Here is a 12,726-nt window from a genome sequence, read left to right on the forward strand (position 1 = left end):
GTATTTCAGGAGGTAGACTGGAATTGCATGTAAAGCATAGGAAAAGAGGCAGAACGTCCACAATGATGCACTTGGACAAAAAGCGCATATGCGTTTTTTCCTGAATATATTCAGGAAAAAAAGCATATGCCCTTTTTGGCCAACCAAGCAAGCTTTCAAAGGAAATTTGCACTACAATGAAGTCTCTCTGCCCCCTGGTCAAAAGGGACATCTGAAAAAAGTGTAAAATCCAGAAAGGCAGGACAGGCCATGGAGAACTGGGAGCATTGTTATGCTGATGGGCGGGATGTAAATTGCCAACAGCCACTCTGGAGAAGTGTATGGTGTTTCCTGAAACATCTAAAAAAAAGAGCAACAGAGCCTAGGGCACTTCCACTTATGGTCCTATAGCTTAGGGAAATTAAAATCAAAAAGACACAGCCACCCAAAGTTTGGGACGGCTCTCTTTACAAGAACCTCGTTTATGGTAAAAATTCATTATCACAGAAAGCGAAAAATGGATAAAGAAGTTGTGGTACTTACGTACAATGCAATATCACTCAGCAATGAAATCTATGTCATCAGGCCCGTAGCAGCATAATGAGTGGAATCAGGTACGATGATTCTAAGTGAAATACGTCACACAGAAAAAGAAACATCATAAGATATCACTACTACACGGAATGTAAACTTGGCTACTCAGGAACTGAAATACAAAACAGAACAGGGTCTCAAATGTAGAAAACCCACTTATGCTTGCTTAACGGGAAAGGTGAGTTGGGGTGCTGCATAAAACCAGAGATGGAAATTAGCACAGATACCGTTCCATAAGCCAAATATGTAATAGACAAGAGCTACTCCTTGCTCAACGAAGTGGACTCAACACCCCATATTAAACGCCTAAGAATATACCTCACTAGTAAGAATCTTAAAATCTATGGATTTATATGTCTCCAAAAGAGAATCAAGCGTGTGTACAGCGGCATAAACGCAGCAGTGATAGGATTGGTGAGGTTTGGTGAGCAAATGCAGACCTTTTGAAGTCATATTGCATGGTACCCATTCCATGGGTCTCAACTCTCCAGGTTTAAGGGATTCTTCTTTCAGCTAAAACATGCATGTGGAACCCAGAGTATGATCCACCGTGTGATCGGGAAACGTGTTCAAATGTGTCTCAGTTTTCGTCCCCTGGTACTCGGGTGCAACATTCCAGACGCTTTACTAACACTCTCCCCACTTGAAGAGTCAGTGCCTTTAACGTCCTGTTTGGCCCAGTTTGCAATTTCTGCGTAAGATGAACCGGAATAGGGAGAACCAATGAGAGACTAGCTGGAGGTGTCTGGATGGGCAAATTTAACTCTCATTTCCCACCAGGAAGAGGAATTAACCAAAGGCTCAGCGTGCCATGCCGGAACCACACTAGGGCCTGAAGCAATCCTGCGGTGTTGCGGCCAGCCCACAAGAAAGCGAGTTGAAGAAAGGAGCTCAGGGGCACTGTCATTCACAAACCTGCAGAGTTATAAATGACAGCTATCGTCCAAAAATATATTCAAGTAAGTCTGCCAAGAGCACTTGAAAGCGGGGCAGAATTGCAGGAAACGTATTTCAGGAGGTAGACTGGAATTGCATGTAAAGCATAGGAAAAGAGGCAGAACGTCCACAATGATGCACTTGGACAAAAAGCGCATATGCGTTTTTTCCTGAATATATTCAGGAAAAAAAGCATATGCCCTTTTTGGCCAACCAAGCAAGCTTTCAAAGGAAATTTGCACTACAATGAAGTCTCTCTGCCCCCTGGTCAAAAGGGACATCTGAAAAAAGTGTAAAATCCAGAAAGGCAGGACAGGCCATGGAGAACTGGGAGCATTATTATGCTGATGGGCGGGATGTAAATTGCCAACAGCCACTCTGGAGAAGTGTATGGTGTTTCCTGAAACATCTAAAAAAAAGAGCAACAGAGCCTAGGGCACTTCCACTTATGGTCCTATAGCTTAGGGAAATTAAAATCAAAAAGACACAGCCACCCAAAGTTTGGGACGGCTCTCTTTACAAGAACCTCGTTTACGGTAAAAATTCATTATCACAGAAAGCGAAAAATGGATAAAGAAGTTGTGGTACTTACGTACAATGCAATATCACTCAGCAATGAAATCTATGTCATCAGGCCCGTAGCAGCATAATGAGTGGAATCAGGTACGATGATTCTAAGTGAAATAAGTCACACAGAAAAAGAAACATCATAAGATATCACTACTACACGGAATGTAAACTTGGCTACTCAGGAACTGAAATACAAAACAGAACAGGGTCTCAAATGTAGAAAACCCACTTATGCTTGCTTAACGGGAAAGGTGAGTTGGGGTGCTGCATAAAACCAGAGATGGAAATTAGCACAGATACCGTTCCATAAGCCAAATATGTAATAGACAAGAGCTACTCCTTGCTCAACGAAGTGGACTCAACACCCCATATTAAACGCCTAAGAATATACCTCACTAGTAAGAATCTTAAAATCTATGGATTTATATGTCTCCAAAAGAGAATCAAGCGTGTGTACAGCGGCATAAACGCAGCAGTGATAGGATTGGTGAGGTTCGGTGAGCAAATGCAGACCCTTTGAAGTCATATTGCATGGTACCCATTCCATGGGTCTCAACTCTCCAGGTTTAAGGGACTCTTCTTTCAGCTAAAACATACATGTGGAACCCAGAGTATGTTTCACCGTGTGATCGGGAAACGTGTTCAAATGTGTCTGCGTTTTCTTCCCTTGGTACTCCGGTGCAACATTCCAGACGCTTTACTAACACTCTCCCCACTTGGAGAGTCAGTGCCTTTAACCTCCTGTTTGGCCCAGTTTGCAATTTCTGCGTAAGATGAACAGGAATAGGGAGAACCATTGAGAGACTAGCTAGCGGTGTCTGGATGGGCAAATTTAACTCACATTTCCCACCAGGAAGAGGAATTAACCAAAGTCTCAGCGTGCCATGCCGGAACCACACTAGGGCCTGAAGCAATACTGCGGTGTTGCGGCCAACTCACAAGAAAGCGAGTTGAAGAAAGGAGCTCAGGGGGATTATCATTCACAAACCTGCAGAGTTATATATCACACTATCATCCAAAAATATATTGAAGTAAGGCTGCCAAGAGGACTTGAAAGCGGGGCAGAATTGCAGGAAACCGATTTCAGGAGGTAGACTGGAATTGCATGTAAAGCATAGGAAAAGAGGCAGAACGTCCACAATGATGCACTTGGCCAAAAAGGGCGTATGCGTTGTTTTCTGAATATATTCAGGAAAAAACGCATACGCCCATTTTGGCCAACCAAGCAAGCTTGCAAAGGAAATCTGCACTACAATGAAGTCTCACTGCTCCCCGGTCAAAAGGGCCATCTGAAAAAAGTGTAAAATCCAGAAAGGCAGGACAGGCCATGGAGAACTGGGAGCCTTGTTATGCTGATGGGCGGGATGTAAATTGCCAACAGCCACTCTGGAGAAGTGTATGGTGTTTCCTGAAACATCTAAGAAACAAAGCAACAGAGCCTAGGGCACTTCCACTTATGCTCCTATAGCTTAGGGAAATTAAAATAAAAAAGACACAGCCATCCCAAAGTTTGGGACGGCTCTGTTTACAAGAACCTCGTTTACGGTACAAGTTCAATATCACAGAAAACGAAAAATGGATAAAGAAGTTGTGGTACTTACGTACAAGGCAATATCACTCAGCAATGAAATCTATGTCAACAGGGCCGTAGCAGCATAATGACTGGATTCAGGTACGATGATTCTAAGTGAAATAAGTCACACAGAAAAAGAAACATCATAAGATATCACTACTACACGGAATGTAAACTTGGCTACACAGGAACTGAATTACAAAACAGAACAGGGTCTCAAATGTAGAAAACCAACTTATGCTTGCTTAAAGGGAAAGGTGAGTAGGGGTGCTGCATAAAACCAGTGATGGAAATTAGCACAGATACCGTTCCATAAGCCAAATATGTAATAGAGAAGAGCTACTCCTTGCTCTACGAAGTGGACTCAACACCCCATATTAAACGCCTAAGAATATACCTGACTAGTAAGAATCTTAAAACCTATAAATTTATATGTCTCCAAAAGAGAATCAAGCGTGTGTAAAGTGGCATAAACGCAGCAGTGATAGGATTGGTGAGGTTCGGTGAGCAAATGCAGACCCTTTGAAGTCATATTGCATGGTACCCATTCCATGGGTCTCAACTCTCCAGGTTTAAGGGATTCTTCCTTCAGCTAAAACATGCATGTGGAACCCAGAGAATGATCCACCGTGTGATCGGGAAACGTGTTCAAATGTGTTTCAGTTTTCGTCCCCTGGTATTCGGGTGCAACATTCCAGATGCTTTACTAACACTCTCCCCACTTGGAGAGTCAGTGCCTTTAACCTTCTGTTTGGCCCAGTTAGCAATTTCTGCGTAAAATGAACAGGAATAGGGAGAACCAATGAGAGACTAGCTGGAGGTGTCTGGACGGGCAAATTTTACTCTCATTTCCCAGCAGGAAGAGAAATTAACCAAAGGCTCATCGTGCTATGCCGGAACCACACTAGGGCCTGAAGCAATCCTGCGGTGTTGCGGCCAGCTCACAAGAAAGCGAGTTGAAGAAAGGAGCTCAGGGGCACTGTCATTCACAAACCGGCACAGTTATAAATGACAGCTATCGTCCAAAAATATATTGAAGTAAGGCTGCCAAGAGGACTTGAAAGCGGGGCAGAATTGCAGGAAACCGATTTCATGAGGTAGACTGGAATTGCATGTAAAGCATAGGAAAAGAGGCAGAACGTCCACAATGATGCACTTGGCCAAAAAGGGCGTATGCGATTTTTCCTGAATATAATCAGGAAAAAATGCATACGCCCTTTTTGGCCAACCAAGCAAGATTGCAAAGGAAATCTGTACTACAATGAAGTCTCACTGCCCCCCGGTGAAAAGGGCCATCTGAAAAAAGTGTAAAATCCAGAAACGCAGGACAGGCCATGGAGAACTGGGAGCCTTGTTATGCTGATGGGCGGGATGTAAATTGCCAACAGCCACTCTGGAGAAGTGTATGGTGTTTCCTGAAACATCTAAAAAACAAAGCAACAGAGCCTAGTGCACTGCCACTTATGGTCCTATAGCTTAGGGAAATTAAAATGAAAAAGACACAGCCACCCCAAAGTTTGGGACGGCTCTGTTTACAAGAACCTCGTTTACGGTACAAGTTCAATATCACAGAAAGTGAAAAATGGATAAAGAAGATGTGGTACTTACTTACAATGCAATATCACTGAGCAATGAAATCTATGTCATCAGGCCCGTAGCAGCATAATGAGTGGATTCAGGTACGATGATTCTAAGTGAAATAAGTCACACAGAAAATGAAACATCATAAGATATCACTACTACACGGAATGTAAACTTGGCTACACAGGAACTGAATTACAAAACAGAACAGGGTCTCAAATGTAGAAAACCAACTTATGCTTGCTTAAGGGGAAAGGTGAGTTGGGGTGCTGCATAAAACCAGAGATTGAAATTAGCACAGATACCGTTCCATAAGCCAAATATGTAATAGACAAGAGCTACTCCTTGCTCAACGAAGTGGACTCAACACCCCATATTAAATGCCTAAGAATATACCTGACTAGTAAGAATCTGAAAACCTATGGATTTATATGTCTCCGAAAGAGAAACAAGCGTGTGTACAGTGGCATAAACGCAGCAGTGATAGGAATGGTGAGGTTTGGTGAGCAAATGCAGACCCTTTGAAGTCATATTGCATGGTACCCATTCCATGGGTCTCAACTCTCCAGGTTTAAGGGATTCTTCCTTCAGCTAAAACATGCATGTGGAACCCAGAGTATGATCCACCGTGTGATCGGGAAACGTGTTCAAATGTGTCTCAGTTTTCGTCCCTTGGTACTCGGGTGCAACATTCCAGACGCTTTACTAACACTCTCCCCAGTTGGAGAGTCCGTTCCTTTAACCTCCTGTTTGGCACAGTTTGCAATTTCCGTGGAAGATGATCAGGAATAGGGAGAACCAATGAGAGACTAGCTGGAGGTGCCTGGATGGGCAAATTTAACTCTCATTTCCCACCAGGAATAGGAATTAAACAAAGGCTCAGCGTGCCATGCCGGAACCACACTAGGGCCTGAAGCAATCCTGCGGTGTTGCGGCCAGCTCACAAGAAAGCGAGTTGAAGAAAGGAGCTCAGGGGCACTGTCATTCACAAACCGGCACAGTTATAAATGACAGCTATCGTCCAAAAATATATTGAAGTAAGGCTGCCAAGAGGACTTGAAAGCGGGGCAGAATTGCAGGAAACCGATTTCAGGAGGTAGACTGGAATTGCATGTAAAGCATAGGAAAAGAGGCAGAACGTCCACAATGATGCACTTGGCGAAAAAGGGCGTATGCGTTTTTTCATGAATATATTCAGGAAAAAACTCATACGCCCTTTTTGGCCAACCAAGCAAGCTTGCAAAGGAAATCTGCACTACAATGAAGTCTCACTGCCCCCCAGTCAAAAGGGTCATCTGAAAAAAGTGTAAAATCCAGAAAGGCAGGACAGGCCATGGAGAACTGGGAGCCTCGTTATGCTGATGGGCGGGATGTAAACTGCCAACAGCCACTCTGGAGAAATGTATGGTGTTCCCTGAAACATCTAAAAAACAAAGCAACAGAGCCTAGGGCACATCCACTTATGGTCCTATAGCTTAGGGAATTTAAAATCAAAAAGACACAGCCACCCCAAAGTTTGGGACGGCTCTGTTTACAAGAACCTCGTTTACGGTACAAGTTCAATATCACAGAAAGCGAAAAATGGATAAAGAAGTTGTGGTACTTACGTACAATGCAATATCACTCAGCAATGAAATCTATGTCATCAGGCCCGTAGCAGCATAATGAGTGCATTCAGGTACGATGATTCTAAGTGAAATAAGTCACACAGGAAAAGAAACATCATAAGATATCACTACTACACGGAATGTAAACGTGGCTCACAGGAACTGAATTACAAAACAGAACAGGGTCTCAAATGTAGAAAACCAAATTATGCTTGCTTAAGGGGAAAGGTGAGTTGGGGTGCTGCATAAAACCAGATATTGAAATTAGCTCAGATACCGTTCCATAAGCCATATATGTAATAGACAAGAGCTACTCCTTGCTCAATGAAGTGGACTCAACACCCCATATTAAACGCCTAAGAATATACCTGACTAGTAAGAATCTGAAATCCTATGGATTTATATGTCTCCGAAAGAGAATCAAGCGTGTGTACAGCGGCATAATCACAGCAGTGGTAGGATTGGTGAGGTTCGGTGAGGAAATGCAGACCCTTTGAAGTCATATTGCATGGTACCCATTCCATGGGTCTCAACTCTCCAGGTTTAAGGGATTCTTCCTTCAGCTAAAACATGCATGTGGAACCCAGATTATGATCCACCGTGTGATCGGGAAACGTGTTCAAATGTGTCTAAGTTTTCGTCCGCTGGTACTCAGATGCAACATTCCAGATGCTTTACTAACACTCTCCCCACTTGGAGAGTCAGTGCCTTTAACCTCCTGCTTGGCCCAGTTTGCAATTTCTGTGGAAAATGAACAGGAATACGGAGAACCAATGAGAGACTAGCTGCAGGTGTCTGGACGGGCAAATTTAACCCTCATTTCCCACCAGGAAGAGGAATTAACCAAAGGCTCAGCGTGCCATGCCGGAACCACACTAGGGCCTGAAGCAATCCTGTGGTGTTGCGGCCAGCTCACAAGAAAGCGAGTTGAAGAAAGGAGCTCAGGGGCACTGTCATTCACAAACCTGCAGAGTTGTAAATGACAGCTATCGTCCAAAAATATATTGAAGTAAGACTGCCAAGAGGACTAGAAAGCGGGGCAGAATTGCAGGAAACCGATTTCAGGAGGTAGACTGGAAGTGCATGTAAAGCATAGGAAAATAGGCAGAACGTCCACAATGATGCACTTGGCCAAAAAGAGCGTATGTGTATTTTCCTGAATATATTCAGGAAAATACGCATACGCACTTTTTGGCCAACCAAGCAAGCTTGCAAAGGAAATCTGCACTACAATGAAGTCTCAGTGCCCCCAGGTCAAAAGGGCCATCTGAAAAAAGTGTAAAATCCAGAAAGGCAGGACAGGCCATGGAGAACTGGGAGCCTTGTTATGCTGATGGGCGGGATGTAAATTGCCAACAGCCACTCTGGAGAAGTGTATGGTATTTCCTGAAACATCTAAAAAACAAAGCAACAGAGCCTAGGGACCTTCCACTTATGGTCCTATAGCTTAGGGAAATTAAAATCAAAAAGACACAGCCACCCCAAAGTTTGGGACGGCTCTGTTTACAAAAACCTCATTCACAGTACAAGTTCAATATCACAGAAAGCGAAAAATGGATAAAGAAGTTGTGGTACTTACGTCCAATGCAATATCACTCAGCAATGAAATCTATGTCATCAGGCCCGTAGCAGCATAATGAGTGGATTCAGGTACGATGATTCTAAGTGAAATAAGTCACACAGAAAAAGAAACATCATAAGATATCACTACTACACGGAATGTAAACTTGGCTACACAGGAACTGAATTACAAAACAGAACAGGGTCTCAAATGTAGAAAACCAACTTATGCTTGCTTAAGGGGAAAGGTGAGTTGGGGTGCTGCATAAAACCAGAGATAGAAATTAGCACAGATACCGTTCCATAAGCCAAATATGTAATAGACAAGAGCTACTCCTTGCTCAACGAAGTGGACTTAACACCCCATATTAAACGCCTAAGAATATACCTGATTAGTAAGAATCTTAAAACCTATGGATTTATATGTCTCCGAAAGAGAATCAAGCGTGTGTACACCGGCATAAACACAGCAGTGATAGGATTGGTGAGGTTCGGTGAACAAATGCAGACCCTCTGAAGTCATATTGCATGGTACCCATTCCATGGGTCTCAACTCTCCAGGTTTAAGGGATTCTTCCTTCAGCTAAAACATGCATGTGGAACCCAGAGTATGATCCACCGTGTGATCGGGAAACGTGTTCAACTGTGTCTCAGTTTTCGTCCCCTGGTACTCGGGTGCAACATACCAGACGCTTTACTAACACTCTCCCCACTTGGAGAGTCAGTGCCTTTAACCTCCTGTTTGGCCCAGTTTGCAATTTCTGCGGAAAATGAACAGGAATAGGGAGAACCAATGAGAGACTAGCTGGAGGTGTCTGGACGGGCAAATTTAACTCTCATTTCCCACCAGGAAGAGGAATTAACCAAAGGCTCAGCGTGCCATGCCGGAACCACACTAGGGCCTGAAGCAATCCTGTGGTGTTGCGGACAGCTCACAAGAAAGCGAGTTGAAGAAAGGAGCCCAGGGGCACTCTCATTCACAAACCTGCAGAGTTATAAATGACAGCTATCGTCCAAAAATATATTGAACTAAGGCTGCCAAGAGGACTCGATACCGGGGTAGAATTGCAGGAAACTGATTTCAGGAGGTAGACTGGAATTGCATGTAAAGCATAGGAAAAGAGGCAGAACGTCCACAATGATGCACTTGGCCAAAAAGTGCGTATGCGTTTTTTCCTGAATATATTCAGGAAAAAACGCATACGCCCTTTTTGGCCAACCAAGCAAGCTTGCAAAGGAAATCTGCAGTACAATGAAGTCTCACTGCCCCCCGGTCAAAAAGGACATCTGAAAAAAGTGTAAAATCCAGAAAGGCAGGACTGCCATGGAGAACTGGGATCCTTGTTATGCTGATGGGCGGGATGTAAATTGCCAACAGCCACTCTGGAGAAGTGTATGGTGTTTCCTGAAACATCTAAAAAACAAAGTAACAGAGCCTAGGGCACTTCCTCTTATGGTTCTATAGCTTAGGGAAATTAAAATCAAAAACACACAGCCACCCCAAAGTTTGGGACGGCTCTGTTTACAAGAACCTTGTTTACGGTACAAGTTCAATATCACAGAAAGCGAAAAATGGATAAAGAAGTTGTGGTACTTACGTACAATGCAATATCAGTCAGCAATGAAATCTATGTCATCAGGCCCGTAGCAGCATAATGAGTGGATTAAGGTATGATGATTCTAAGTGAAATAAGTCACACAGAAAAGAAACATCATAAGATATCAGTACTACACGGAATGTAAACTTCGCTACAGAGGAACTGAATCACAAAACAGAACAGGGTCTCAAATGTAGAAAACCAACTTATGCCTGCTTAAGGGGAAAGGTGAGTTGGGGTGCTGCATAAAACCAGAGATGGAAATTAGCACACATACCGTTCCATAAGCCAAATATGTAATAGACAAGAGCTACTCCTTGCTCAACGAAGTGGACTCAACACCCCATATTAAACGCCTAAGAATATACCTGATTAGTAAGAATCTTAAAACCTATGGATTTATATGTCTCCGAAAGAGAATCAAGTGTGTGTACACCGGCATAAACACAGCAGTGATAGGATTGGTGAGGTTCGGTGAACAAATGCAGACCCTCTGAAGTCATATTGCATGGTACCCATTCCATGGGTCTCAACTCTCCAGGTTTAAGGGATTCTTCCTTCAGCTAAAACATGCATGTGGAACCCAGAGTATGATCCACCGTGTGATCGGGAAACGTGTTCAACTGTGTCTCAGTTTTCGTCCCCTAGTACTCGGGTGCAACATTCCAGACGCTTTACTAACACTCTCCCCACTTGGAGAGTCAGTGCCTTTAACCTCCTGTTTGGCCCAGTTTGCAATTTCTGCGGAAAATGAACAGGAATAGGGAGAACCAATGAGAGACTAGCTGGAGGTGTCTGGACGGGCAAATTTAACTCTCATTTCCCACCAGGAAGAGGAATTAACCAAAGGCTCAGCGTGCCATGCCGGAACCACACTAGGGCCTGAAGCAATCATGTGGTGTTGCGGACAGCTCACAAGAAAGCGAGTTGAAGAAAGGAGCTCAGGGGCACTCTCATTCACAAACCTGCAGAGTTATAAATGACAGCTATCGTCCAAAAATATATTGAAGTAAGGCTGCCAAGAGGACTCGATACCGGGGTAGAATTGCAGGAAACCGATTTCAGGAGGTAGACTGGAATTGCATGTAAAGCATAGGAAAAGAGGCAGAACGTCCACAATGATGCACTTGGCCAAAAAGTGCGTATGCGTTTTTTCCTGAATATATTCAGGAAAAAACGCATACGCCCTTTTTGGCCAACCAAGCAAGCTTGCAAAGGAAATCTGCAGTACAATGAAGTCTCACTGCCCCCCGGTCAAAAAGGACATCTGAAAAAAGTGTAAAATCCAGAAAGGCAGGACTGCCATGGAGAACTGGGATCCTTGTTATGCTGATGGGCGGGATGTAAATTGCCAACAGCCACTCTGGAGAAGTGTATGGTGTTTCCTGAAACATCTAAAAAACAAAGTAACAGAGCCTAGGGCACTTCCTCTTATGGTTCTATAGCTTAGGGAAATTAAAATCAAAAAGACACAGCCACCCCAAAGTTTGGGACGGCTCTGTTTACAAGAACCTCGTTTACGGTACAAGTTCAATATCACAGAAAGCGAAAAATGGATAAAGAAGTTGTGGTACTTACGTACAATGCAATATCAGTCAGCAATGAAATCTATGTCATCAGGCCCGTAGCAGCATAATGAGTGGATTAAGGTATGATGATTCTAAGTGAAATAAGTCACACAGAAAAGAAACATCATAAGATATCAGTACTACACGGAATGTAAACTTCGCTACAGAGGAACTGAATCACAAAACAGAACAGGGTCTCAAATGTAGAAAACCAACTTATGCCTGCTTAAGGGGAAAGGTGAGTTGGGGTGCTGCATAAAACCAGAGATGGAAATTAGCACACATACCGTTCCATAAGCCAAATATGTAATAGACAAGAGCTACTCCTTGCTCAACGAAGTGGACTCAACACCGCATATTAAACTCCTAAGAATATACCTGACTAGTAAGAATCTTAAAACCTATGGATTTATATGTCTCCGAAAGAGAATCAAGCGTGTGTACAGTGGCATAAACACAGCAGTGATAGGATTGGTGAGGTTCGGTGAGCAAATGCAGACCCTTTGAAGTCATATTGCATTGTACCCATTCCATGGGTCTCAACTCTCCATGTTTAAGGGATTCTTCCTTCAGCTAAAACATGCATGTGGAACCAAGAGTATGATCCACCATGTAATCGGGAAACGTGTTCAAATGTGTCTCAGTTTTCGTCCCCTGGTACTCCGGTGCAACATTCCAGAGGCTTTATGAACACTCTCGCCACTTGGAGAGTCAGTGCCTTTAACCTCCAGTTTGGCCCAGTTTGCAATTTCTGCGGAAAATTAACAGGAATAGGGAGAACCAATGAGAGACTAGCTGGAGGTGTCTGGCCGGGCAAATTATCTCTCATTTCCCACCAGGAAGAGGAATTCACCAAAGGCTCAGCGTGCCATGCCGGAACCACACTAGGGCCTGAAGCAATCCTGCGGTGTTGCGGCCAGCTCACAAGAAAGCGAGTTGAAGAAAGGAGCTCAGGGGCACTGTCATTCACAAACCGGCAGACTTATAAATGACAGCTATCCTCCAAAAATATATTGAAGTAAGGCTGCCAAGAGGACGTGAAATCGGGGCATAATTGCAGGAAACCGATTTCAGGAGGTAGACTGGAATTGCATGTAAAGCATAGGAAAAGAGGCAGAATGTCCACAATGATGCACTTGGGCAAAAAGGGCGTATGCGTT

Source organism: Orcinus orca, chromosome 2, assembly GCF_937001465.1.
Source record: "Orcinus orca chromosome 2, mOrcOrc1.1, whole genome shotgun sequence".
Classification (NCBI taxonomy): Eukaryota; Metazoa; Chordata; class Mammalia; order Artiodactyla; family Delphinidae; genus Orcinus; species Orcinus orca.